This window comes from Symphalangus syndactylus, chromosome 6 (genome assembly GCF_028878055.3).
Source record: "Symphalangus syndactylus isolate Jambi chromosome 6, NHGRI_mSymSyn1-v2.1_pri, whole genome shotgun sequence".
NCBI classification, from domain to species: Eukaryota; Metazoa; Chordata; class Mammalia; order Primates; family Hylobatidae; genus Symphalangus; species Symphalangus syndactylus.
This window is the reverse complement of record NC_072428.2, coordinates 41142621-41165670: the sequence shown is the minus strand read 5'-3', so window position 1 is coordinate 41165670 and position 23050 is coordinate 41142621. Positions and strand designations below refer to the sequence as shown.

The 23050-nt window shown below is 40.6% G+C and overlaps 1 protein-coding gene across 1 annotated transcript in view; it reads left to right on the top strand.

Moving 5' to 3' along the window:
- Window positions 1-23050, top strand: part of CALCB (calcitonin related polypeptide beta) — a 184808-nt gene that overhangs the window by 147819 nt on the left and 13939 nt on the right. The window lies entirely within an intron of this gene.

Below are 23050 nucleotides of genomic sequence, written 5' to 3'. Positions count from 1 at the left end.
GAGTCCCAGGAGTGACTCTAGTTGGATTGGCTTAAGTCACATTCCCCTGCCTGAAGCTTTCAATTTTAAGAGGGATGTGGACTTTTATAAGTCAGGCCTGGGTCATGTGCCTATTTCATAAACTAGAAGTAAATTCAGTTCTCCAACTACACGTGGGCAAAAAATGGAGCAGGGATGGTTCCCTAAAAAGGTGCTGACTAGATAGAAGGCGCTGATTGCTATTGGATGGGCTCATCTATGAAGGTTGGCTGCAGCAGTAGACATCACCCAGGGGTACCATAGGAAAGTGGTGGTGGATGCCCTGTGGTGACTAATATATCTTACTTGTGAACATTCATGAGAAACCCCCATCCCAGAAGTCCCCACAATACCATGCTAAGGGGCAAATTTGTTGGAAGCAAGGGAGGTTTTTCATCAGCAGATAAATAACCTGTGGAAGCATGAGTTACATGGGTAAAGCCATAAATTAAAATCAAAGTGAGAATTTGAAGTCAGATATTGTATAGCAGGGCTTACAAGGGAATCAATTTGTGTTAAAAGGCTCCATTTTTAATGCTTGCCTATTTTGTGATGCTTCTTTTTTTTTTTCTTTTTTGAGACGGAGTCTCACTCTGTCGCCCAGGCTGGAGTGCAGTGGCACGATCTCGGCTCACTGCAAGCTCCGCCTCCCAGGTTCACGCCATTCTCCTGCCTCAGCCTCCCGAGTAGCTGGGACTACAGGCACCCGCCACCAAGCCCGGCTAATTTTCTGTATTTTTAGTAGAGACGGGGTTTCACTGTGTTAGCCAGGATGGTCTTGATCTCCTCACCTTGTGATCCGCCCACCTCTGCCTCCCAAAGTGTTGGGATTACAGGTGTGAGCCACCGCACCCGGCCGTGATGTTTCTTTTATACTGTGTATGCTGCTGCTTGGAAAGATGGAAGCTGATTTATGGTGGTAGAAAGGGACAAGTTAGTGAAGGATGAGAAGGAGGAAGTGTGGAGGGGAGCTGAAGATGGGAAGAGCAGAGAACTGGTATGCATTTAGATTGAATTTAAAGGTCATATTCAGAAATTTATATAAGCATATATATTACACAGCAATAAGAAGTTTAAAAATGTTAGTCTTTCATTTATTGGTGCAGTTCTTGGGCACTGAAATAGATCCACTTCTCCATCAAAATGTCCTCTACTCTTTTTATTGGGGTCTTTTCAAACAGTTCCAGGCAAGTAGAAGAAGCAATCTATTTCCTGGACATATTTTCTGTTAATTAATAGTGCTGGAGTGACTCTTGAATTTAACGGATATTTTGTAGTACATACTCAGTTGGTTACTTCTATAATATTTTAAAGTCTTTTGGGCTGATTTAAGATGGACTGAATTTGGTGAAAAGGGAATGGAAGTTGGATGTAAGGATAAGAGTTTCCTTTTTTTTTTGAGACAGAGTCTCACTCTGTTGCCCAGGCTGGACTGCAGTGGCACGATCTCGGCTCACCATAACCTTCGCCTTCCAGGTTCAAGCGATTCTCCTGCCTCAGCCTCCCAAGAAGCTGAGATTACAGGTGCACACCACCATCCCCATCTAATTTTTGTGTTTTTAGTAGAGACGGGGTTTTGCCGTGTTGACCAGGCTGGTCTCAAACTCCTGATTTCAGGTGATCCACCCTCCTCAGCCTCCCAAAGTGCTGGGATTATAGGTGTGAGCCACTGTGCCCGGCCAAGAGTTTCCTTCTTAACTTCATCATATACTAGATGTATAATCTTTGGATAGTTAATTTATCTCTCCAGTCCATGTATTCCAATCTATAAACTAGATATAATAATACCTACCCAGAAGCTTGCTTTGAACAATAAAGTAGGTAAAGACTCTGCAAAGTGCCTGGCACATTTTTGGGCATAAATAAATATTTGTGCAACAGACAAAACTTGTCGTGGAATCATAGAAACGATAATCTCACATTTCAGTTGTCACACATTTCCCACAAATTTATCTATGGCCTGGTCTTTTTGATAAATTTCCATAGAGTGAGTGATTTATTAGGTGAAGCCCCTGAAAGTGGTGAGCTCAAAGAGGCTTTCAGGAAATACATCCACCACGGGAATTTTAGTAGCCTGCTCCTTGTTCCAAATCCTATTTAGTCAGGGTTAAATATGCTGGACCATCAATCTAAATATAAATACATACTTCTTTTTTAAAACCTCAGAGACAAATTACAAATTATGACCTATAAATGAACCCAGAAGCATTTCTGCTTCTTCTTGGAAGATTTCCAAGATGCCATTAAAGAGACTTGCAGTTGCTTATTAGTATATTTAAGCACTACCCTCCCCAGACTCACTATGCCAAGGAATAGTGGTTAAGAATTGATCTGCTTGTGGCCAGATGGGCCAGCAAAAAGTATAGCAAAAATCACTTAGGGAAGGTAGATATAACAATGTGTGTGATCTTATTGCAGATGGCATTTATCTTAGTCTGCTTGGGCTTCATAGCAAAACACCACACACTTGGTGGCTTAAACAATAAACATTTATTTCTCTGGTCCCTGAGGCTAGAAGTCCAAGACCAAGATGCAAGCAAGGTAGATTTCATTCTGAGGCCTCTTCTCTGAGTGGGTGCCATCTCATTGTGTGCTCACATGACCTTTTCTTTGTGTGAAAGAGAAGACAGAGAGCTCTGGTGTCTCTTCTTCTTACAAGTATACATATAAGAAGTATACTTCTCATACTTAAGAACTTATATACTTCTTATGGTATGCATCATGGGGGCCCCACCCTCATGACCTCACCTAAACCCAACTATCTCCAATGGCCCTACCTTCAAATACTATGACATTGGGGGTTAGGGCTTCAACATATAAATCTCGGGGGGACACAAACAATCAGTCCACAACAGCATTTATGAGTGTCAAAAGATGTGGGGAAATATGGCCACAATCCAAAAGATTCATAACCTCTTCAATCTGACTGTTCATCCCTCCATTGCAAAACTAACTGATTATCATATTAAGTCATCATTCCCTTTTCCCTAACCCACCTCAGCAGTTTTAAAACCAGTTCTACCTTGCACCCAGAGAATTATTTTAGAATTTATCCTGTCACACAATTGCTGCCTACTCATCACTAAATATTGTGACTTTGACGACACTACCCTTTTTTGAGGGGGAAGAGAACATAATATTTGTAATAAATGAATATTTGCATAAATAAACAAATTTTGAAAGCTGTTTGAAGTTGAGTTTTGTAGAATTATCCTACATGAAGTCTATAAGAAGGATAACTGGAAGATAAGAATTTATCAGTGTCAGTTTAGTATTATCCCAGGGAAACAAAGATTATCTAACAGAGGGTTCTGATCCTCTTTTGTGGGTAGGATCTTACCAGGCTTTGCTAGTGATGAGATAAAATATCCCTGTTGGCTATCAACTTTCTTGTACCTTATTTTTTTCCTGTTCACTAAGAAAGATCCTGATGACTAATTTGGCTTCTCAGGTATCTTGATATGAGGAAGCGTAAGCTCCAAAAAGTGGCATAAAATTCTGGTCCTTGGAAAGAGGAAGGCATACATTGTAAACCTTACATACCTCAGGTTTTTGTGAGTCCAATTTATGAGAGTCAGTTCTCCAAGTCTGGTCAACCCTGGTGGACTGAAAAAAAAGAGTTTCTAGACTTCAAACCTTCGAACAAAAGCCCGGTAAACAGACCAGAGTAAGATATTGAGCTCAGCGAGACCTTGCTTGAATTGCCAGCCAGTGTATCTTTGTCTCTTATGTCTTCTTGCTTGAACAAATCTGAATGGGCAAACAGAGTGGTCATGTCAGTTGCCACCTGCCAGCTGTTGTGTCATCTTCACTGACACAGAGAACTAACTCCCCTCGCCATCTCCACACAACAGCTCTACCCCATGAATAGAATACTTGGCAGCATACACAGCAACTATGCCAGAATGCTGCAGACATAAAATAGAATCATATTTTCAGGATCTCTGATAATTTCTTCATGCCACCTCCTCAGAGTCCACCACCCCTTAAAACAGCCTAGTTTTAAAGGGACACTTTTTATGCTAAGAATCAGTGAAGGGTTTTAGAAGCTTTTTATTTATTATTATTATTTTTTTTTGAGACGGAGTCTCGCTCTGTCACCCAGGCTGGAGTGCAGTGGCGCGAACTCGGCTCACTGCAAGCTCCGCCTCCCGGGTTCACGCCATTCTCCTGTCTCAGCCTCTCCGAGTAGCTGGGACTACAGGCGCCCGCCACTACGCCCGGCTAATTTTTTGTATTTTTAGTAGAGACGGGGTTTCACCGTGGTCTCGACCTCCTGACCACGTGATCCACCTGCCTCGGCCTCCCAAAGTGCTGGGATTACAAGCGTGAGCCACCGCGCCCGGCCTTAGAAGCATTTTAAAAAATTGAGTACAATTGTGTATTCTTCCTTTGAGTGGAAGGTTATACATGGGTACAGTTACAACACCCAGCCCAACTAGAACTGTATCTCTGGGCACAGTTGATAGTATCTGAAGTTAGAAACCGTTTTCTGAAGGAAGATGAGCTAAAAACTTTGAGGCAGCTGGGCACAGTGGCTCATGCCTGTAATCCCAGCACTTTGGGAGGCCGGGGCGGGCAAATCACCTGAGGTCAGGAGTTTGAGACCAGTCCCGCCAATGTGGTGAAACCCCATCTCTACTAAAAATACAAAAATTGGGTGGGTGTGGTGGCAGGCACCTGTAATCCCAGCTACTAGGGAGACTGAGGCAGGAGAATCGCTTGAGCCTGGGAGGCAGAGGTTGCAGCGAGCTGAGATTGTGTCACTGCACTCCAGATGGGGCGACAGAGTGAGACTCCATCTCAAAACAAAATAAATAAATAAATAATAAAAAATAAAAACTTTGAGGCAAGTTAAGTAGAAGGCATTTTTACTCATTCACATTGCAGACTAGACATCCTGGTAGTTTTCTGTCCACTAACCAATTTTTAATACAGATATTCTGGGTTCACTCTTTTTTCTGGGTCTTTCTGGATTTTTCCCTATTCTCCAAACAGAATCTTGCTGTCAGTATAGTCTCTGTAATTCTTCAGGGTACAAGTTCCATTGAACTGCATGCATTAACACTATCCTTTAACTTTAAACAGACCTTTGTCCTTAGAGCAGCTGTCTCTATGAATATTTCATCAGTGAATGTTTACTGGTAACATTTTAAATTCTCCTTTATTTTAAACAACTTCCCTGGATCTCCTTGTTTTTTTTTTGTTTTGTTTTTTTTTTTGTTTTGTTTTTGTAATTAGAGTTGTGTATTTTTTTCTTAAAACTCTTACTGGAGACCATCTTCTAGATATCCTAGGAATATATAGGTGTAACATGCAGAGGCTTTCTTTAAGTAGAGATATCAGTGATGATCTGTCTGTGTATTGTTCACATAAAATATCTCCACAAAAAATAATAATTCTTCTGATAATGGAATAGTGAAGTGTATAAAGCACACAAAGATACAATTCAAGAATAAATTTTCCAAAGAGACAAAAATTGAGGTGCCTCGAATATCTTTAAATATCAGGATTTTGACTGAAGCCACAGGCCTCAAGTTGCTCACTAAACTATGCCTAAAATGTCAAGCTGAAGTCCAGTCTGGTGCTAAGACTATCAGTTATGCGATGATAAATATTCCTTCCTTTGAGAACCAAGGTGTCCTCTGAGTCCTAACATGTGTATGCTAAATGAGCTGTTCAATAGATGTATCCAAACCACTGATCCAAATGCTCATGTGGCCTTATGACATGTCACTAGAAATTCCTTTCCAGTTTGAAGTCAATCAATTAGTGTCTTTTAGTTTTTGTCATTTAACCAGTTGTCCTTAATATAGTCCAAATATATGCTTCTTGTCTACCAGGATTTCATGAGATCCATATCAGAACCTAAGGCTGTGGGCATGGGAAGCATCAAATTTTACCTGTATGTCCCTGGGAGTAATGGTGAGAGGTGACAATCTTATTTCCACATCTTAGTTGTCTTTTCTAGCTGCTGAGGACACAGCACAACACATAAGTTATTGGTTTAATACATATGTTGCATCTGGCAGGAGAGCTCCCTAATGCTACAGAATGTCCCTGAGTTGGTGCCTAATGTAAGCCCGTCACCATTAACCCTAACGACATTTCACCATTTCATAAACTGGATACTTCTGGGGTTGGGTACAGAGAAAGCTAATTTCTGTACTTCCTTTGAGGTACATGGATATCTTTGTCTCAGGCAATGTTACATGGGACATAATATCAACAGATCAGGCATTCTTAAGTCTAAGAGAAGTTGTGCTGAACAGGGAAGGAAAACTCATATTCAAAGTATGACTTGATTATGGTAAGGACAAATAATTACCCTTTCTAGGCTATGTGGAATGTTCTCTGGACTCTAAACCGGGTTAACTCCATAAAATTTTACCAATTAAGTGAAGCAGCTACTTGATAACCTCTACACTCAATTTCCTGCTGTTCTGTGTCCCAGTTAATCACAGGTAAAAGAAGCCTCAGTAATTGTGAGGCCTGCATGGCAGAGTTCATAGCTACACTGCTTACCACTTAAAAGGAGTCCTCTGTCCTTCAGATCAGTGAACAATCCAACTCCAAATCCATCATGAGGTCTACTTTTCCAGGGCCGCTGCCAGTGTTGTCTTAGCATGGGTTTCCTAGAAAACAGGATCTGAGGCAAAAACTTATATCCTAACATTGCAGAGTAGAATTTAATGCCAAGAAAGCAGAAGTCATGACACAAGGGAAAGAGGGAGGGCAAACATGATGGGATGTGCCAGTGAGCTGGCCACCACTCTTAGATAATGAACAAAGCTGATGACTTGGCCTCATAGGTTATCTTCAGAGAAGCCAAATATAGCATTACTGCACCTTTGGTTCAGAGACTGGAGGAGATGAAGTGGGAAAGAAAGGGAGGAAGGGAGATCCTCTAGTGTCTTCTAGTGCCTTCGCCCATTGATTAATTAAGCTCATCCCATGAGGTGTTACTTCTCTTGCACTTTTGGGTTGGGTTGTATTGCCTCTTCTTTCCAGGAAGCTGCTGGGGAAGCAGAGTTCGTACTGGTCCCTCCTTCTCAATCAGCTCTATGCCTGGGGTCATTTGATCTATATGTGTGTGGTTGTAGAGAGGGCAGCTTCAGTGACTTGGCCTTGTGACTATGGGAACTGTGTTAAGGGTACTTGGTTGAAGGAGGAGTGAATACAAACAGTAAGAAGTAGGTATAGCCATAAGAATCTGGAAGTAATGCATAAATTGAGTGTTGCTATAACAGAATACCACAGACTGGGAAATTTATAATGAACTAAAATTTATTGGCTTATGGTCCTGGAGGCTGTGAAGTCCAATATTGAGGGGAGGGCGTCTTGCAGGGGCCTTCTTGCTGTGTCATCCCATGGTGGAAGAGAGGATGAGAAAGAGAGAGAATAGCAGGCCAAACTCATCTTTTTATTATGAACCCACCCCAGTAATAATGAACCCATTCCCTCCATAACAGCATTAATCCATCCATGAGGGCAGAGCCTTCATAGTCTAACCACCTCTCATTAGGCCTCACCTCCCAACATTATTGCATTGGGGATTAAGTTTCCAACACTCAAACTTTGAGGGACACATTCAAACCATAGAACTGCATCTGGTAAAGGCTCAGAAAATTGTGTTGAGAAAATATACCTATACCCCATTAGACTCTTTTCTGCCTAGAAATTCCACAGGAATAATCAAGAATACATTTCCAGCCTGTATTCTCATAAAACATTTATACTTCTTGCATCCCTAGGGCACCTAGCAAAGTGCCTGGCACACAAAATGCTCTGGGCAATTTAGGCTTCAGAAGCCTTTAGAAGCCTTATAATTCTTAGGAAGCTGTCTCCAGTGTCTGATGGACCCAGTGGACAAGTTATCACACTATGGATTTATCTTCTCACAAAGTGTACATATTAGAAAAAAAGAGGAAAAGAAAAAGCCTACTTTCCATGACATTTAATTGAATTGCCTGGTTCATTTCTATAACTTCAATCACATAACCTACTGGAAATAATTTTTACCCCACTTGTACACTCTTGACTATTTTTTTCCTTGAACATAGAGAAATGTAAACCATTTTCTTATTAGAACAGGTTATTTGAATTCATGTGCCTTTTAATAATTCAGAGCTGTTTAATTTTGGACTTAAAACAAGCAAGAATATCCTTTAACACAGATTCTATGCTTTGTAGGTAACTTTTATGTTTAGTTTGTGAGGAAAGAATGAAGGTTGAGGTTGTAGGTGGTAAGAAGAAATCCAAGGGGAAGTAGAGATCTATTAATTGGTATTTGGAAATGGAAGAAAGTTTTTTTGCTTGTTCTTTTTTTTTGAACCACAGAATCCTATATTACAATCAATTAACATATTAAAATTGATTATCAGTATTGATAAATCAGTTTTCTTAGTCAATATTTCAGGTGCTTGAGCTATCATTCAGTGAAATTCACCCAACATCACCAAGTTATATCCTTTGAGAATTTATATATTAATATAACAAGTAAAAACAATCAATTACTGGAATGGTTTAGCTAGACTGTGCTAATCATCTGCAATAATTCATATTAAATAAAGATCTTCACTATTCTTGGACATGGATGGGTATGTAAGGGGATTACTACATAGTCTATTCAATTAGAACACATGCAGTAATTAAGACCCCATTAAATCAACCTCATTCAGGTATTACTCCTTAGCAGCATTTGAAAGGTATCTTTTTTTACAGTTTTATTTGGCAAGGATAAACTATATGAAAATGGGAATTGTTTATAATTAGCTAACATATTTATTACCTGTAATATGCATGCTTTATAATCATGCATTATCATTCATATGTATAGCTCTTAGGTGTATGGAAATTGTGAAATAAATGTCTTTAATTGCTATTATTATTTCTATTATTATTATTATTAAAATGATCCTGCTTCGAAAGAACTGCATGCTCTGAGAAATAATCAAGCCAGGCTGTTTTAGGGCTTTGCTATTGAATTACCTATTTCGTGTTGAACACACATTTGTTGCATTGCCAAACCCAAGGTCTAAGGTGCTTTAATGGTAGACAGAATAGTTGAGATAGAGGATGGAAGAGGGAAGGATGAGCAAGACTTACAAAACTTACAAAAACTCCTGTCTGTTTAGCTATCTAAAATTCAACCATGAGCTCTATAGTCTTTAGGGTTGTTTGAGTGTTGCTCATTGAGTTCTTTAAGAATTACCATAAACTGGCCAGGCGTGGTGGCTCATGCCTGTAATTCCGGCACTTTGGGATGCCAAGGTTGGGGGGATTACTTGAGGTCGGGAGTTCGAGAACAGCCTGGCCAACATGGTGAAACCCAGTCTATACTAAAAGTACAAAAATTAGTCAATGTGGTGGCACACAGCTATAGTCCCAGGTACTTGGGAGGCTGAGGCAGGAGAATTGCTTGAACCCGGGAGGCAGAGGTTGTAGTGAGCTGAGATCTTGCCACTGCATTCCAGCCTGGGCAACAGAAGAAGACTCCGTTTCAAAAAACAAATAAACAATTCCCGTCTCCCCTCCACAAAAAAAAAAAAACCCTTTGTTAGCCTCTGTCTTGCATTTCCTGTTTGCCTATTTTAATTGTGAATCCTCCATGGTAAAATAGTTTCACTGCAGCAGAATGTCTTACCAGTGCCTGTACTGCCACCTTAGGAGGCCTGGAATTGCAATGCTCCTCAGACCACTTGCCAGCTGCTTAGCTATATTGCTGGAGCTCTTTTAGGCCATCTCTTCACATCACTGATTTTTTTTTTCTTTTTTGCTAATAGTTATAACTAGATTACTAGGAGCCAGTGTCCCAGGATCCTCATATAGCACTGGATTAATACCTTCCCTACTTCTCTTATGACCCAATACTTAGCACTGAATTCCTGTACTGGCCCTCATTGATTGGCTGCCTAGCTCTCTGCTCCATTATCAGGACAGAACTCCAACACTCTGGTTTTCAACCTTCCACAGCGGGAGGGGGAATTTTGGTTTCCAGTTCTCCCTATTCTCTGATTGGGTGTTGGGGTGAGATCCATACTCTATGATGTGAAATATTTCAGACTCTTGAGTGGTCCCTCCCTTTGTGGATTCCTGATCACTGTGTTTGACTAATGAGATCTGACACTCAGTACTGATGGCTTCTGGAATTAAAAATGTGAGGCAGTGTCCACCTAGGCACTAGCTTGGACAACCCAACTCTCTTTTGCCTGTGTCTGTATTTAAATTTAAATTGGTTTTTCCTAATTCCTATTTTGATGTTGCCAACTCAGAGGTTGCAGTCCAGGGCCACCTGGATTATGACCAATGTGAAATCTTATGAGAACCCCATGGCAAGTCCTGTGAGAATGAAATGGAAACAGAATAGATAACTTTGGAGAAAAAGACCATCAAAGCATGTCTGAGAACATTTTGGTTTGTGTCATTGGTCTCCAGGGCCAGTCCTAGTGACAACATTGTTCAGAATATGGCAATTTGTATATACAGAATCTCTCCATCTTTCATTTTCAAAAGGATTTATTTTTATCCCCAAAATATCTTCCAGTTTATTTGTCCTAAGGATCCCTGCTTCTTTGGCAGTTTTCCGCTGGCCACATTAGTTGGAAACCTCTCTGAGCACCTCTCCTTGGCTGCCAATCCCTATCTGACTGACAGCATCTAAGGGATGACCTCCTCTGGGAATAAGCAGGAAAATTTCTGAGGAATAACTAAAAGTCTTGTAGAAAACAAAGCCTTCTTCCAACCACTTACAGTTTTCCTCTAAGTGCTCAGCAAAGAGAAACAGCTTGTGGAAATCTTTCTCCTTGTGTTTGCCCTTTGAGGGCCAGCAAACCTTTTTCTCTTCATTATATAGGACTGTTTGGGTGGAACGTAACTTAGAGATGTCATCATCTCATGGAAGGGTCTTGTCTTTAATGTGCAGAGCAGATGAAAGCCTGTAGAAATGTGAGCATAGTGTAAAAGGATTTTACACTGCAGTGTGAATAATGACAATGTTTTTAATTGAGAAGAGCATTGCTGTGCATGAGCCAAGAGACTCCTTCTGCAGCTGTTGGGAATCATTTCCTCCAGGACTCATCCTGCTAGTCTGTCATCAGGTGAGAGTGTCTCTTGGGCTGCCTGCCAGTTCTTGGATGGCTGAAACACTTGCCTGAGTTCTGGCTGCTCACCTCACAGTGCTCTGTGAACAGAGTTGCCCAGAGTGACTCACACAGAAAACTGTTACCTCATTTTGTTGAATTCCGTTGTGTGGGCTGAAGGTTGAGTTTGGCTGGGAGATACGAAAGTGAGGACCAGAGATGAGGAGACTAATTGACAATCCCAATTATGAAATGACACATGAGAACATCAAAGGTCTTAAAAAGGAAGGTAAGGTGAGGGATTTGCCCTCTATTGGATTTCTTTTGCTGCAGGGTACTTGTGAGTCACAGACTGAACTGGGGGCAGGCACAGTGAGTTCAAGAGGGTTGATGCAATGATATGAAAATGTTTCAGTGAACAACCTCCAGTGAAGTCTCACAGGGCATAAGGGTAAGAAATGACTCTCATTTCAACTGAATGAAAAGCAATAACCTTGAGAAAGCCCATTACTGAGTGGCTGTCATGGTGCTAGTGTAGCTCAGATGCAAGCTGGACTTTACCAACCCTTTACAAGATAGGGTTAGCTTAAATCCTTATTTCATGCTTTATAGTCTTTGGGCTCTAGTCTTCATGTGTGCTGACTTTGATCCTGCTTCACGTGGGCTCTGAGATAAAATTCAGTTCCTTCCTTGATTTCTCAAAAATGTCTAGTTTAACAAAACAGAAAAAATTATAGTCAATTTTATTAAAGATATGGGGGTTATAGGAAAAGTCATATCACAGCTTGCCAGGTAAAAAAGCTAACTTTTCATATTAGGCATTTCTGTTTTTTCAATGTTTTTGTCTTCATCTAATCCGTAACTACCAAGGCAAGCTTCTCATTTACTCATCACCTCTGTGAGCTCTTAGGCTTCTGCTGTTTCTACTTTCTCCTACTTTTTTTCACTCATCCCTTCCAGACTGTCCTAAGGGGACTTTAAATTTTCTTCCCTCTATTATGCAGAACAATTCAGTTTTTCCTGACTTCAGATCACAGACTTTGATATCCAAACCCAATAAGGATCCAATAAAACAACAGTAATGATGAATAATCAAAACAAAAACAAAAGCAAAAAAGTTTTTGCACCACTATTATTCATTTAACCAATATTTGCTGAGTGGTTACCGTGTCAAGCACTGTTCTAGATACTAACCATCTCTGGACATAAATTTGCACAGCATCTTTACCCTCTCAGGATTTTACCTGGTTTCAATTAGAATATCACATTGGTTGCCCTTGGGCCCAGATTTTTGGCTAGTTCTGATTTCTGCACCAACAGTTCCTTCATTCATTCTGTTCTGGAAGACAGACATATCTCTGACCCATCCAATCTGTGGATGGGTCAGAGAAGTAGTCAACTAAGGAGACCCTGGATTCTAGTTTGGGGACTGGAGACTTCCTCTCTGAAAGTTTCTATGGTGTTCGTCACAGTCTTCAGATATACTGAAGAGATGATCAAAGGACAGTGATGGCCAGACAAGAATGAATTTGGTCCTCCAAATGGATTTAGTTTTCCAAGAGCCTTGTTTTCTTTCTTTCTTTTTTTTATTTTTTTGAGATGGAATCTCACTCTGTCGCCCAGGCTGGAGTACAGTGGTGTGGTCTAGGCTCACTGCAACCTCCACCTCCTGGGTTCAAGTGATTCTTCTGCCTCAGCCTCCCAAGTAGCTGGGATTACAGGTGCCTGCTACCATGCCCAGCTAATTTTTGTATTTTTAGTAAAGATGGGGTTTCATTGTGTTGGCCAGGTTGGTCTCGAACTCCTGACCTCAGGTATCTGCACACCTCGGCCTCCCAAAGTGCTGGGATTACAGGCATGAGCCACTGCACCCAGCACCAAGAGCCTTCTGTAATGACTATGGCTGGGCACCTGGAGAGATAGTTGGCGTCACCTAGAATTTGACATGCCTGTTGGACATGATTGAGCAGAGGTGGCTATTTATCAGGAGCTTCTTGATTCTTCTTAAAGATCTACAATTGCTATGAAAAAGGCAAATACACGTAGATATTGAAAGTGTGGCCACTGAAATCTGACTGCTTTATACTTAAACTCTCTCTTACTAGATATGACATTGGGCTAGTATTTAACTTCTCTATCCTCAGTTTTCTCAACTCGAAAGCAAGGATAACAGTATTTACGTCATAGGGCTGTTGTAAGGATTGTGTGAAGTTGCATAGTAAGCATTCATAGGCTTCCATCAGACTTGAGATGTTTATTAACCCAAACTTTATGCTGGACACTCTTCCAGGTACTGGGGTTACAGTGATGGACAAGGTATTCAAGGAGACTTCTCCCAAGGAGCTTACATTCTAGTGAAGAAAGACAAATAATATTTGAACAAGTATATTTCAGAGATAATTTCAGAGAATGCTGAGTTCTGTAAGGGAAGTAAAACAGTCTAATGTCATAAAGAAATTGAAAGGACTTTTTTAGATAGGTGGGCAGCAAAGGTCTTTTTAAAGTAGATGACACTGATTTTTACACTGAACACTAAAATGTGATTCAGCATCACTGATCAGTGATTCAGTGATTTTTGAGCCAGCTGTCAAGAGTGATGATGTGGTATGTGTGCTGAGGCGGTGCCAAAGAAGGGAAGATTGACAGGTGAGAGAAAGCTTTTTAGGATGAGAAACCAACAAGTGCAAAGGCTCTGGAGTGGGAAAGGTCTTGTTGTTTCAGTTCTAGGATTTTTAAAAAAGCCAATGTGAGTATATGGGTGAGGGGAGACTGGCATAAGAGGATCCTGGTGAGATAGAGAGGAGCTAGACCACATAAGAGATTACTTAGTGTAGGAAAAGAATTTAATTTTTAAACCTAACTATATAGATTTGTCAGAAGGGGAGTGACTCAATATAATCTATACTTTTAAAAGATTACTCTGAGAGTTATGTGGAGGGGAAATTACATGGGCAACAGTTAAAGCCAGGAGACTAGTTATGAGACTACTGCACTTGTACGGGTAGGAGATGATGGTGGCTTAGTCCAGGTAGGTGGAGTCCTAGTGGAGGTGGAGAGAAAGTGATGGATTTGGGATGTGTTTGGGGGTGAGGGGGATAGTTAGTAGGACACACTAGTGGATTGAATATAGACAAGGGGAAAGGAAGTTATTTGTGCTGCCATTTACTATGATGGGGGAAAGTGTGTATGTGGGGGATCAGATCTGGATGGAAAAAACAAAAATTCTTGTATCGGAAATGGTTAGAGAGGATTATTAGACATTCACAAAAAGCTGTATGTCGCTTACTCAATACTTATTCAAAGGCTTCTTGCAAGCCTTTCTACAGAGGGTAGAAAATTTAACACTTGATTTCCCAAGTTCTCTTGAAGCTAGAGTTCCACACAGACTTAGGTTCTAGAAATCAGAGGCATTTGTGAATACTTGGAAGGCAAAAGTGAGCACTCGAACATGATGGCTGTTTGAGAGGAGATGGGATATTATGGGAAGTCACTTGGAGTCAAAACTGCTACAGGTGAGGAGCAATGGACTTCCTACTAGAACATTTCCACGATGTGGTTTGTTTTCCTGGATGTTATTTCTGACTATGTGGGATCCAGACCTGACTCCCTGGCCTTTTAAAAAAATTTTGTAAGCTCCTCAGTATCCTGTCCTTATATGCAACTAAGCCCTCAGATTATTACAACGCCAAGTATTAATAATCAGCATTATTGTTAATAGTCATACTGCCATCTCCCATGATCCTCTTTCCTTTCAGGAGAACTTATGAAAATTTAATTTTAACTCATCAAGAAAGAGAATTAAAAACACCTATACACATAAACAAACCTAATTTAATTTTTTAATTGATAAGCAGAAGAAATTTTTCAGTAATTTTGTGGCTAAGGACACTTCCAAGATCCTAGGTTTGAAAAAAAATAGGGTTTTTCCAACAAGAAATAACAGATTGATCCATGAAAACTTATAAATCAGGACTGGGATACTCCCCTGCTCCCCTTCAACCTTCATCCAGCCTTAGCAAGCAAGTCCTTTCTATATTCCTTTGAGGAGGGCTTCTGTGTGGGTTCTGGTCTTATTGCCGTGAGAGAATAGAGGACACTGAATTTTCTTTGTTTGCCTATTGATTAAAGGGATACTGAAGATAACTGTCACTAAGACTGCCAAAGGCCTTCTAGATACTCTGGGGAAAGGCCTTAAGAATAAGATGGGCTGGAGTAGCCAATGAGGTCACATCATCATATAACAGTCTGTTGGCTAATCTTTTGCAACATGATATGGATTGAGTAAACTTATTCCCGACTACTTCTAGGGAGGATCAGTAAGCAGTGGCAGTCTCTTTGTAATAATAATCTAGGCTATAGCAGGCTGTCTCAGTGCTCTGACAGGATTTGCCGTTCCTATTTGTATCCATAGTTCTCTACAATAAGACCTATGATTCTCTGCCTAGGCATTTTCTTTGGCCACAGAAGCTTGGCCATGCAGGACTGGCTAGATGTGCTGGGGCATCAGCATCCCTGGGAACTACCCCTTAATAATGACGGATTGTAGTTGGTGGCTAAATAACTTAACACTCCTTGGGTGGGACAATTCTGAGACATGCTCTTTACAGTGTTCCAGAGGGTCTCCAGAGGATGAGGCCTCAGTTCCCTATAGCAGTAACCTGCTCATGATCATATTCTGTAAAGGCTACCTTTCCTCCTCTGTCTCACTTTCCTGTTTCCTTACCAATGCAACTCCCAAAGAAATGGTTTGTACTCAAATTCTTGTCTTAGGATCTGCTTCTGGAGAAACCCAAAGTCAGATAATGGATAACATTTACATAGCACTTACTATTGGCTGCACATTGTTCTAAGAATTTTATGATTATTACCTTATGTAATCCTCACAACAGCCCTAGGAAATAAGTAATAATATTATCCCTATTTTACAAAACAGGATCCAGAGACTCAGAAAGTTTAAGCGATTTGCCTATGGTCACATAGCTAATAAATGTGGGAGCCAGAATTTGAACAACAGTGTCTGGCTCCACAATCTGTATTTAGCAACAATTAGATTATACTATAGACCTGTGCTGTCCCAAAGAGTAGCCACTAGCCACATACAGATAATTACTTTTAAATTAATTAAAAATGAATAAAATTAGAAATTCAGCTATTCAGTTACAATAGTTATATTTCATGTGTTCAAGAGCCACATGTGTCTAGTGTCTATTATACCAGATGGTGCAGATATAGAACACTTCTATTATTGCAGAAAGTTCTATTGGACAGCACTGTTATGCAAGACCCTCTTTTAAATGTATGGTCTTTCTCAAACTTCCTTAATACCACAGAAACAGTGAAAGAAACTACAGAAACACTCACCGGCTGGGCATGGTGGCTCACACCTGTAATCCCAGCACTTTGGGAGGACGAGGCGGTTGGATCACGAGGTCAGGAGTTCGAGACCTGCCTGACCAACATGGTGAAACCCCGACTCTACTAAAAATGCAAAAATTAGCCTGGCATGGTGGTGTATGCCTGTAATCCCAGCTACTCAGGAGGCTGAGGCGGTAGAATCATTTGAACCCAGGAGGTGGAAGTTTCAGTGAGCCGAGATTGCACCATTGCACTCCAGCCTGGATGACAGAGCGAGACTCCATCTCAAAAAAAAAAAAAGAAAGAAAGAAAGAAAGGAAAGAAACACCTATTCAGAAACTTCCTCTATAGAGGCCATAGTGAGAGCTAGAAAAGATAGGAAAATGGCCTTTGAGTAGCTGCAGTAAATGTCGTAATTTAATGCTCTAGAGCCGTTTAGCATTCTTCAGCTCTGCATGTAGGAGAGACACCTAGATCCTTTCCTTAATCTCCTTCCTTCTGATTCACTCCAGCCAGTTCTATTGAGCATGTTTCTATTGTTTTCCTGATGGCATTAAATTAGAAGGTGAGTATTGAGGTAGATTGGGCCTGGGGCTAGTGGCAAAGATATTAGAAGAAGAAGCAGCTACCAAAACCCCAAAACATGATCCTGAAATCCTGAGTGTGAAGGAGGAAATGAACAACTAAAAATGGTGGACGATGAGCTCTAAAGCATGGCAGCTGAGGGCAGCAAGAGTGGAGATAGATAAACAGCCCAGCCAACTCAGGCTTTTACTCAGGACACAGCACTGTGACTGATGTTCCTTTGATGATGGCTGTGAGTCATCCAGAGAAGGTTAAGAGGAGAGTGTAATGCATTTTAAGAGGGTTTCCATCCAAAGTGACTTTTTTAAAAGGTGCATTTTCCACTTAAAGTATGTTTCTCTTACCTGGGAATTTATCTTAGCAAGAACTGTCATTGTCTGAGAGTGTTGAATGAAGCAGATTTTATACCAATTAGCTTTACAAGGAAGTTCTTATTAAGGACTTGTATTTCTACCTTTTTTGCAGTGTGGAATAATGCTCTCAGATACAGAGAGAGAGTCAATTTGGGTATTGTGAGTCTGAGCCAAGAGAGAATTTTAATCATCTCAGAGAAACCTAACCTGAGTAATTTTTTGACGTCACTCACTGAGTCTATTTATTAGAGTGATCAGCTTGAGTCTGGGCCACTATGCTTTGCTCATTCTCTGGCAAGCACAGACAACACTAAAAATATTCTGTAGAAGGGACCTCTGCAGGTTAGATGTTGGCATCTCTATTTCTCTGGGGTTTGAGGAGAGCAGCCTACAGGCCATATGGCCTGTGATGGGGAACAGGACTCAGCTGAAGTAGAGTTCCCAGTGAATTGAGTTTAAATTAGAGGGCTCTGTGAAGGTTGTCTGTATTTCCACCCTTTAGCCAGTCTTCCTAACTGGCTTGGCAGAAGAGAACGCAGTGTAAAGACATATGTTTCTAGTATAAACTCTATTAAGGTAGATAAATATATCAAGAAGCAAGGAATCTAGAAGTGCTTAGGGCTTTGAGCAATTGGTTGCCTCTGTTGGTAGAGTTACAAGATGAGCTGAAAGAGTGATTGCAGGACCCAGGATTTCCTTTTAATCTTATGCAGTTAGATGACTGTCCCTCCTTATTCCCAGAAAAGACTGGAAGATTACCAGAATGAATGGCAAGACTCTCAGCTTCCTTCCTTACTCATCAGCTTATACTCCACCCAACTTCCATCCTATTGCCCTCCATAGGAGATTGCAGGAATCCTCTTAAACCAAACAAGAAGCCAAAAGAAGACTTATAGCTACTGATAGTTTAGGGTTCACCTCAATAAAACAGCAAGATCACTTACCATCCAATCACTCTATATTCAGGTCCATCAATGGACAACTCTGCCATCCACATCTTCTGATTAGCACTTTATTGCCTCTCTCGCTCTGTCTTTTTTTTTTGAGATGGAGTCTCTCTCTGTTGCCCAGGCTGAAGTACAGTGGCACGATCTCAGCTCACTGCAAGCTCCTCCTCCCGGGTTCACACCATTCTCCTGCCTCAGTCTCCTGAGTAGCTGGGACTACAGGCGCCCGCCACCACACCCAGCTAATTTTTTTTTTTTTTTAGTAGAGACGGGGTTTCACTGTGTTAGCCAGGATGGTCTCAATCTCCTGACCTCATGATCCGCCTGCCTCAGCCTCCCAAAGTGCTGGGATTACAGGCATGAGCCACCGCACCTGGCCTGCCTCTTTCTTAAATATAAGTCAGCAGCACAGGATAACTAGAAATGTAAGAATAGCCTCTAATGTGAAAAGAATAAAACAAGAAACCTATATTTAATGTCCTCAGAGAGCTAGGAGAGGATGCTGCACCCCTTAAATAAAAACAGGAGGCTATAAAAAGTAACATTCTCAGAATAAAATAGCTTTTAGAAATTAAAAATATGATCAAAAGGATGAAAAAAATAGATACGCTTGGAAAAAAACCCTCCCAGAAAGTTGAACAGAGGGAGAGAGAGAGAGAGAGGGACAGAGAGAGACAGAAAGAGAGAGAGAAGAAAATTATCAAAGAAACAAGGCAAAAAACCTTCCCTGAAGTGAAGGATATGAAATTTCAGATTGCAAGTAGTCCTCCAGTACTCAGAACAATCAATAAAAACAGTCCACACCAAGGCATATCATCATAAAATTTTAGAACACCAGTGAGAAGAGAGAGAGAGATAGATCTTATAACAACAACAACAACAACAACAACAAAAGAAAAGATAAAATGGGTTTCTCAACAGTGACACTGGAAATAGAAGACAGCAGAAAATACCTTCAAAATTTTAAGTGAAAGTGATTTCCAACCTAGAATTCTTCCCAGAAAAGCTACCAATCATATAATGGCAAATATGCTCCACCAAAGTGAGAGAGTAAACCATGTATGAGGAACAAATAGGATCCAGGAAGAGGGATAAACAAGTGATGGGCAGAAAGATAATTAAGCAAATGAAAAGAGAGGGACTTACTCAAAATAAAACATATATGCAAGGAAATGTAATCAAAGTACACAATGTGTCAGCTAGGAATAATATGTATATAATCTTAATAATGTAAACCCTGAATATATTTTTGACAAACAAATAGATGATGTTACTACACTGACAGCATATGATTAGGGTAGGATGTGTTCTATTTGCAGGGAGGGGTGATATACAAGGATTCTTGTTAAGTAAGTACATCACTGAAATATAAGCACAGGGAAGGCAGGAGTTTCTGTTTTGTACACTGTGAATCCTAGTGCCTAGAACAATGCCTGGCACATAGTAGGTCCTCAATAAATGCATGTTGAATGAGTGAAACTTTCTCCTAAGCAACACTTCTTCTAGGAAATTTGTAAAGAAAACAGAAAGTAAACCAAACAAATAAAAATAAACTTCAACATTATAGTACGTGGAATCTGTTCCCAAAATGTTAAGACCACCATTTTCATACTTGATAAGTAATACTATAAGTTTATTTAAACTGAGTATCAAAATATTTAAGACACAATTTAATAGCTAGATATTCCTAGGAAACTATTGTCTACAAATCTTTATGGTCGTTTGGTTGGTTGGAGAGGCCGTGAGGCTCAGAACAGTTCCAGGGAAATCAAGATGCAATTTTCTCAATTTAAAAAATAAATTATTTTATTAACTTTTCCTCCCATTCACTCACTAATATCATACAAAGATGGACTGAGGGAAACTGCCTTGCTTTGCTTTGCAAACTGGCAGACTCCTGAAGACATAAAGCCCTCAGTACTTCTTCTCACATTTGATTCCAGAAATTTTTCACCAAGACACTGATAACTTTTATTAAAATAAAAAGACATGCATCTTTGGATAAGCAATCTTCCCTTCCATCTAACAGATCTAAATTGTGTCTACATCCCAATTTAACTTGGGTGAACTTATTGTCTGACTTTGAGGGTAATGAACCCATGAATTGTTCATTCACTGCTTTGCTCTTTCTGCCTCATTGAGCATTTGCAGACACCTATTATGTGCCAAACACTGTGCAAAGACGCTAGTGGGGGAACAAGACTAGGTCAAATAATCCCGGGTTCGCAAAGCTAAAATAGCTAGTCCCATGGAGACACTGAAGAAGACAACAAACTTGACTAATGGGGTATGTTTGTGTTTAGGTTGTTAAACTTCCCTTGGTGTCTGGTAAGCACTTTTCGCAGAGCAGCGTGCAGGGATCCCAGTCTTGGCGGCCTTAATAGAAACTACTGCCTAATCCGCCCCAGGCAGGAGCTGGGTGCTGGGTTGTGGGCCACCCAATGCGTGCCTGTGAAGCAGAGGGCCTAGTCAAGGAATTGTGCCATGCTATGGCATATCGGGGGAACCTGCCCCTGATAATTCAATGTTATTTCATGTAGGTTCTTTTCTATTTCCCTAAGTGTCAACCAGTCTGAGAAGGGAAAGGGAAAGAGTACAAAAGGGAGAAATTTTAAAGCTGGGTATCCGGGGGGGACATCACATGTCAGCAGGTTCCGTGATGCCCCCCAAGCCGCAAAACCAGCAAGTTTTTATTAGTGATTTTCAAAGGGGAGGGAGTGTACCAATAGGGTGTGGGTCACAGAGATCACATGCTTCACAAGGTAGTAAAATATTACAAGGCAAATGGAGGCAGGGCAAGATCACAGGACCAGGGTGAAATTAAAATTGCTAATGAAGTTTTGGGCACGCATTGTCATTGATAACATCTTATCAGGAGACAGGGTTTGAAAGCAGTCGGTCTGACTAAAAATTTACTAGGTGGGAATTTCCTCGTCGTAATAGGCCTGGGAATGCTACGGGAGACCGAGGCTTATTTCATCCCTTATCTACAACCATAAAAGACAGACATTCCCAGAATGGCCATGTTAGAGACCTACCCCTGGGAATGCATTCTCTTCCTCAGGGCTGTTCCTTGCTGAGAAAAGGAATTCAGCAATATTTCTCCTATTTGCTTTTGAAATAAGAGAAATATGGCTCTGTTCCACCTGGCTCTCAGGCAGCCATACCTAATTGTTATCTTCCTTGTTCCCTGAACATTGCTGTTATCCTGTTCTTTTCTCAAGGTGCCCAGATTTCATATTGTTTAAACATACATGCTTATGAACAATTTGTGCAGTTAACGCAATCGTCACAGGGTCCTGAGGTGACATACATCCTCAGCTTATAAAGATGATGGGATTAAGAGATTAAAGACAGGCATAGGAAATCACAAGAGTATTGATTGGGGAAGTGATAAAAATGTCCATGAAATCTTCAAAATGTATGTTCAGAGATTGCAGTAAAGACAGGTGTAAGAAATTATAAAAGTATTAATTTGGGGAACTAATAAATGTCTATAAAATCTTCACAATTTATGTTCTTCTGACATGGCTTCAGCCGGTCCCTCCATTCGGGGTCCCTGACTTCCTGCAATATCTCTCCCTTTCTTTTTATATAAATGTGCCATGGCAATGAAGGCTTGTTCGTTCTCTCGATTTTGACGCAGGATTCTTTGACTGGTCTGGCATACTAAAGACAAGCCAATTAAACAGAGAAACATAATTCCAAAATTTACTACAATCGAGCCCCCAATAGACTTAATCCAAGTTGTGGGGTTTAATCCAGAAAGATTTTCTGTCACCTGATCTAATGCCTCTGCTCCAGGCACAATGGATAAATGAGCTTGAGAGGCTTCAAAAATTTGTTTCTTTAATTTAGTTATGTCCAATGATAAATTATCTTCCCTACCTAGAAGGTGTCCTTTGACCATTTCCCATGAAGGATCAGTCTACTTATAGGAATACGGGGTGATACAGAAATCTGAAGTATTCCAATTGCACTGCATTTGCATGCAATGTTTGAGACTCACCACCCAATCTCCAAGCCAAATAACAGACTGTCTTAAATCATTAATTTGATCAGCCCATTTTTGATCAATGCTTTGTTGAGAATTCCACATTTGGGTGGAATTGGCTTGCCAATCATTAACAACATCAGCTGTTTGAATAGATTGGTGTAACGCCATTCTGGCAGTGGTGGCCAGTGCAGTGACTATAATTAGGCTCATGATCACAGCAATTAAAGTGAAAACGAATCTCTTAGATCTTTTTATAATTTGCTGTAATACTTCATTAATTAAATGTATTGAGGGGGAGAATTCCCAAGGTCTGGGCAAAGTTACCGAATCCAGATTCCTTCTTGAACTCGAACCAACATTACACTTTTCCTGGAGTCAAAATAGGAGTTAATACAAGTGTATAAATGACAATTAATGCATTGGACAGTTTGATTGTTTGTCCAAATTTTGATATTTCCCACTAACAGCATGTAAGGAGGCTTAACACAACTCTGTATGGGAACAGTCAGGTTGGAGGTAAGTAAAATGGAATGTCTGGATCTACATTGATACCAAGGGAGAGGGACGGTACTGGGGACAACAGACAGAATAGTTTCCCCTTCCCATACTCACAGTCCAATTTCCAAAGTCACAATAGCCAATTTCCAAAGTTCTGGATGTTCTGAGCTCAGAATGGGGAGTATCATATGAGGTCTCGGTGGGGTAATGCCTTTA